Source organism: Triticum dicoccoides, chromosome 3A, assembly GCF_002162155.2.
Source record: "Triticum dicoccoides isolate Atlit2015 ecotype Zavitan chromosome 3A, WEW_v2.0, whole genome shotgun sequence".
Taxonomy (NCBI): Eukaryota; Viridiplantae; Streptophyta; class Magnoliopsida; order Poales; family Poaceae; genus Triticum; species Triticum dicoccoides.
The window spans coordinates 19297462-19304448 of NC_041384.1; the positions used below are offsets into that span (position 1 = coordinate 19297462).

At 44.6% G+C, this 6987-nt stretch overlaps 1 pseudogene; it reads left to right on the forward strand.

Moving 5' to 3' along the window:
* Positions 1-3356: 3356 nt before the first annotated feature.
* On the forward strand, positions 3357-4095 carry LOC119271768 (annotated as a pseudogene).
* Positions 4096-6987: the final 2892 nt, after the last annotated feature.

Consider the following 6987-nt stretch of genomic DNA (forward strand, 5'->3'; position numbering starts at 1 on the left):
AACATCAACAACCTCAACTAGTAATAACACATCACATAGTCACATGATCGAGGAGTTGTCCACATATGCGGCATGCCGATTACATATGGCATGACCTCAGAATTTAATTGCAGGCAACATAAACATTCACAATCACAAATTTAGAACCACATACGTAGCTCAAAAAATAAAATATGTAGCTAAAAAATACTTGCTCCATTCCTACATATAAGGTGTATTTGTTTTTTCAAAAGTCAAATGCTGCAAGCTTGACCGAGTTTTTCTAGCGAGACATGCACTTGGACGGGGACTTGGCCGTCATGTTTGGTTAGGCCACCCTGGGGACCTCCATTTCGTCCCCGTAACCATGGTGACGTCTTAATAAAGTTTCGCTGATTGCCTCAAAAAAAACCTAGCGATCGAGAAGCTCAAACGAACCGCTCTTTGGACGAACCCTACCCTACCGGCCAGGCCGCCGCGCCGCCCGCCGTCGTGCTTCCCTTTGATCCCCTTCTCCTTGGCCACGGCCATGTTCGGCGAGGCGGCGACCCCGGAGAGGCGGCAGGCTTCCCGGCGAGGCGGCCTTTGCCAGGAGGCAGGACCGCGGGAGGCCAGGAGCAACCCACCTCAGCGGCCCAGCTGCGCCGTTGCACGGAGGTATTCCCCCATCCGGCCATCCCACAAAACTGCCATCTCAGCTCTTCCAAATCTCAATATTTCTTGCTTAGATGCCACTGTTTGACGAATGATGATGGTATTTAATTCTTTGTGCTGCCCCCTTTCCAATATAAATATGGAAATCGATTTAGACATTTAGTAATTCTTGTTTCTATATAATTTTACAATTTTACGTGAAGGTAAGATGAATAAAAAAACTAGACAATGACATCTTCTTTTCAAGTTCAAACCACGTGATCCATGGAAATGGGTCCTTCAACTTGAACAAATGATAATATCACTCGTATTACAGCCCAGCTCAAGCCCGGTGATATTGATCATTGATTTTTTTTTCTCGAATACGCAAAGAGCGTATCATTTCATTGATAGAAGGAGAGAATTACATGTGCTAAGCAAAGCCACACATTGTGGTGGCTAGGTTAGCAATCATTGATGATCACCACGGCTGGTTGGAATATAGCATTGAAAAGAAAGAAACATTTTGCTTTTATTGTTTTCTGTGTAAGCAATCAAGAGCTGAAAACATGCCTTGAAACCAAGGTTTTGGATTCCAAGTGGACATTTTTTCTCGAGAGGCACTGGAATTTGCGGTTACCACGGTAACCATGAAATTCCGGAAAAATTTCGGACGGAATTTATAATCAAATTTCGAACTCAAAATTTTTAGAAATAGATATAGAAAGTTATTTAACTCCTTACTATCAGCTATGTTACCCTGGCCTTGTGGCTATTCGACAGCAGCTGCACTTGCTCGAGCCCTGGTCGCTCCAACAAATTGGCAACATTTTTTCAGTCGCTCCAACAAATTGGCAACATTTTTTCAGTTTTGCAAACTCAAAAAAGTAAAAACGTGAGAGCCAGGAGTCGTACCCTTGTCTCCCAGCAGATGGATGGTTCGCTTTACCACCAGGCCGCAACCAGTTCTGTTGGCAAGAAAGAGATGGCCTATATTTAACTATACTGTGAGAATTTGAATTCAAAAATTTCAAATTATTCGAGATTTTTTGCTCGATATGAGTGTTTCTCGAGGGAGGTCGGTAAACGCGATAACCGCGCGGAAGCTCGGAATTTTGCTCGGTTACCAAAACCATGCTTGAAACTGGGGTTTTTTTTTTGAGAAATATTTTTGGCCCTAGTTTTTCGCCTTGGGCATCAACCAATCGCCACTGGCTGAGATGCAACATACCACTGTCTTCCCTTCTCCATCTCATCTCGTTTTGTTCTCGTGCTCGTTGGCAAGCGACCTCCCGCATACTTTAAGGGATGTTTGGTTTGTGACTAACTTTGTCAAAGGTTGCCACGTCTAAGGTTAGGCAAGTTTGACTAACTTAGGTGAGTGTTTGGTTCAACCCGTACCTTAGGCAAGCCACACTTGAGCCCCACATGGCATACACACAAAAAGTGTGACAAGATTCCCTTAGGCTTGCCAAACTGTGGCTCTCATTTTGATGAACTAAGCTTAGACAAGGTTGGCAAAGTGTGGCAATGCTAGATGAGTGTTTCTGTCAGGCACCATTGATCTCTATGCTCCACCCAACTCCAGCGAGGTTACTAACCTCGCCGCTAATCTGTACTTCCTTTAACACCACCGTGAGATGCATCCTCGGTTTACTCCCCTCAACTTTGGGAAGGCTGCGACGCTGCCAGCCCATAACATGCACACTCCATGCATGACCTCGCATGAGATGGAGAATCATTTTTCATTTCCCTATACAACTTGATATGTACAAACCTATCCCGATACAAGAATCCACGAACAAGAAGTACTTGAAAGACAAAGTACATGAATATGTATGTTTGGTCGACGATAACTTCTGTCTGGACTAAGAGTGTGTACAACGATTAATGGATGAGTAATTTATGAATAAAAAAAGGATGATTAATTTGATATGACCATCATGAGCTCTTAGGGCATCTCCAACAGTTGTATGATCATTGTTGGTAAAGTTGCCACCTAGACTATTTTGATGACATGGCACATAATAAAAGAAGAGAGAGAACGAAACCGTATGAACCTGAAGCAACGCTCCATGCACAAGCTCCGAGGCAAGCCTGTTCATTTCTTCAATATTTAGTGGACCCATCTAGTTATTTAACATACGCTTAACATACGTCTAATTGAAGAGTCTATATGATGTGTTGTTGGCTGCTGACGTGGACACTTATACCAACGATTGTACATATAAACTATTGCAGACGCTATTAGCTGAAGGCGTATTCTTTAATCTCAGCCATTCATTCAATTAAGAGGTGGTGTATTGAAACAGAATTCTGTAACATGCGCAACCCAATAATCCAATAAATGATCTTCCTTTTGGTCGGCTACTGAAAGTCTGAATGCTGTACAGATATTAGAATCTGTTACAGTATCTAAAATTTTCTCGATAAAAGGTAAAGGGGATCTTGTATTTAGATAGCTGACAAAAGCATGAAGTAGCCGGTATGGAAACAAACAGCCTATAAGCACCCAGGTTCATGTCACATCACGGGCACACAGAGGTCATGTTGATGGCTTACCCGTCAATGGGATTAGATTTAGAAATTCAGAAACCATGGCCTACAAGTCCAAGCGGTGGTTGAGGGAATTCGTGGATGATGATAGCTTTACCGCAACTTTCCAGTCATTTATTCAGACCATAGGATTCGTCCACATATATGCTTCTTCAACCACGATATCCTCTCATACGTCTTCCCCGCCACCCCACGGCCAAAATTTTCTCCTCCTATGGCTACTACAAGCTGCTGGTTCTTGGTGTTCGTCTGGGTAGTATGGGGGCTGCCACTGACGCTCGCCGGGGCTGAGGAGCAGCAAGGGGAAGGCTGCTCGACCTCGGCCAAGACGTGCGGCAACCTCACCATCACCCGTCCCTTCTGGATAGCTGACAGGGAGGCGGGAAGATCCTGCGGTCCCTTGGACTTCCAGGTCGGTTGCTCAAATGACAGCATTCCGTTTCTCCGGAGCTCTGGATTCACTGGATACACACCGGCTTTGCAATCATGGACATCTCATACAAGGACCGCAATCTGCGTGTCGTTGATGTACGCAAAGAGGAGGACTTCAATGTCTCCAACAGCCGCTGCAATTTCCCGAGTTGGAACACCTCCAGTAAGCTGGCACTGCCGTTTAAGGTCAACCCCGCCAACCTGAACCTCATCTTCTACAAGTGCACAAAAAGGGTGGCGCTAGTGGAGGTGAGATGCGTGAACACAAGCAACGTGTTTGTTCGCGCGGGAGTGCGTTTCGATGAGATGAGGAACTACGTCGACTATGCCTTGGAGGGCTGCGACGCTATCGTCGTGCCGGTGATGGGCTCGTCGGACGGGGCCAACGCGAGCCACTTCGAGCAGCTCATCAGCGATGGCTTCCTCCTGACATGGGATCCACCCCCTACAAGTAAGTTCACCGGCCAATCATCTTTTAATCAAGTTCGTAGCTAAGCTAGGACGTGGAGTGCCTAAGTAACTTGTTGATCGTGTTAATCACTAACCGAGGATAAGGTTGAAGTTGATCGTGTTGCGGATGTTCCCCGGTGTCGGCAAGCACCACACTTGCTCCTTCCTGCCAAAGATTTGGGTTGACTTTACCATAGGCCAGCCTATATTCCCTTTTGTTTTTATTTACTTCGCATATTAGCTTTGTCTTGAGTCAAACTTTGCAAACTTTGATCAAATTTGTACAAAAAATTATTAACATCCACAATACCAAATCAATACTATTAGAACCAGCATTCAATATATTTTCATACTATATATATTTGTTATTGTAAACGTTTAGATTTTTTTGATAAACTTAATCAAACATTATAAAATTTGACTTAAATCAAAGCTAATATATGGAGTAAAGAAAAACGGAGCGAGTACTAGCAAAATTGGCACGTGTAGAATTTTCTCCAGCAATCCGTAAGAAACCAATCACACTTTCAGCTTCAGACATACATGCAAATAGGTCTATATCCAATTTTTTCACCTTTTCGATGGTTGAATTATGGTTAGTTGGCCCATATAGGTGGACAAATGCACACGTCTTGTTATTTGGGCCGGCCGTTGCCACAACCCATGTTCGCCTTTTTTTTGCAAAAAAGTATTTTTCTTAATAAGATTTTTATTTACAAATACTATGAAAATTTAGCTCTAAACAAATATTGCCCAAATATCAGTTTAAAAAATAAACAATAGATTGCGGGGAATGAAAGAAATGTCCATTCATACAAACAGTTATATTAATGTGTAGAAAGTCCATGTATTATTTTAAATTGTATATGTTAAATAAAATGTTCATTGCGTATTTTATTTTTTCATGTATACAAAATATTGTGTTCATATGTTTTAAAAGTGTACATAATTTTTAATGAACCAAAGAAAAATAAGTAAAAGAGGAAACTAAGTATAAAATAAAATAAAAGGATGTAAAATAAGGAAAGTCTGAAATAAAAAAGCACGTTAAAACCAGGAGAAAACGAAATCCATCAGAAACAAGAAACCCCAACCGTGCAAACCTTGTTTTGGGTCTTAGCCCCCTAGTTTTCCTATAGGCAAATACAGCAACCCACATCCTCGCTCATACTTATATATCCGAACGTCATGTTTGAATCTTATTTGAGGATCGTTGCGTTGAAAATAGTTGGGCAAGTGACACAGATTTTTTATAGAAAAAACAGTATTTTTCTTAACAGGTTTAAAAAGATGTTGTCAAAAATCAATCTGAAGATGGATTTGATGCTTTTAAGCGACATTTCGGACACTATTTAGAACTCTGCTAAGTTGCATGTTACAAAAGCTAAAATGACGCAAAGGTGAAATCCGTGAACTCTAGGTTTGAACGGACGTCTCCCCTGCAAAGAAAGGGAAATCGCAATGAAAAATCTAGAATACACAACCCCAATAGCCAATCATTGTAAGGATCTTCATTTCCACAGATAGTTACCTGTCAGGTGTGAATGTGATAGAAAGATTGGAATCTAATAGCAATATACAAGCGACAAACGCGTCAAAATATACAAGCGACAAGAGCATGAAGTACCTGGAACTGACAGAACCATCGTACCTAATGAGCATCCTGGTTCAAAGTCACATCACGGGCTCGCTGAGGTCATGGTCATGGCCTACGGACCAAGGCGGCTTACTCCCAAGGCCTCGGGTTTTAAGGTTCAAGGCTTTCCAGCCCAGGGGGTCAATTGGGGAATTTCGTGGAGGACGATCGCTAGGGGAAAATTTCCAGTCAAATGTTCCGGCTAATAGTACTCCACTTGCTTGCCGTCCCCTTATATGGTTCATGCTTGGACCATGGTGTTTTCACTCTTACCTGTAGCCGACCACCACAACCCTGCTCACTGCAATCTCTGCAAATCTTCTTCTCCGATGGTTCCCGGCTGTTGGTTCCTCGCCTTCGCCTGGGTTTGGTGGCTGCCGCTGGTGCTCGTGGCGGCTCAGGAGCAGCAAAGCCTAGGCTGCTCGGCCATGTGCGGCGACGTCGCCGTCTCCGACCCGTTTTGGCTCACTGATTGGGAGACGGGAAGATCATGTGGTTCGCCTGGAGCCCCGGACTTCGAGCTGACATGTGTTAACAGCAGTTATCCAGTTCTGCGGAGCTTTGTGCCCTTCATCCCCGGCTTTTCAATCTCCAACATCTCGTACAAGGAACGAAGCTTACACGCCGTTGATCTGGGCAAGCTGGAACTATTGCGCGGCGCCCGCACCCCATGCCTACCGATCTGGAACACCTCTGTCAAACTGGGCCGCCCGTTTAGGATCGACTCCATCAACCTGAACCTCATCTTCTATAACTGCACTGAGGAGGCCGCGGCTGCGGCAGCGGCACGTCGGGACAGGGGGCTGGTGCATGCGACCACGATGAGGTGCGTGAACGCGAGTAACGCGTTTGTTCGTGCGGGGGTGCGTTATGACGCCACCGGGAACTACTCTGGCTATGCTTTGGAGGGCTGCAATGCTATCGTCCTCCCGATGCGGCGCTCGTAACAGCAGTTATCCAGGGTGAGACATTCACGAACACAACCGACTACGAGCAGCTCATCAAAGATGGCTTCCTCTTGACATGGGATCCGCCGCAACCTCTCCCTACGCCTCTACCTGCAGGTAAGCTCACCCGCGGAAATCGTCTTTTAATCAAGTTTTTAGCTAAGTTAGGACGTGCAGTGCCCCTATTGCGTAGACCGTGACGTGCCAGAAACTTCGGTCGTGACGTAGCCGTGTGCATCGTTAGAAGCTCTCGTTAACAAGTGGCTTCTAGGGTGATGACCAATTCTGTCTGAACTCTGAATTTCTCAGGTCCTGCCTAGTCTGAACTCTGAACATCTCAAGTCTGCACTACGG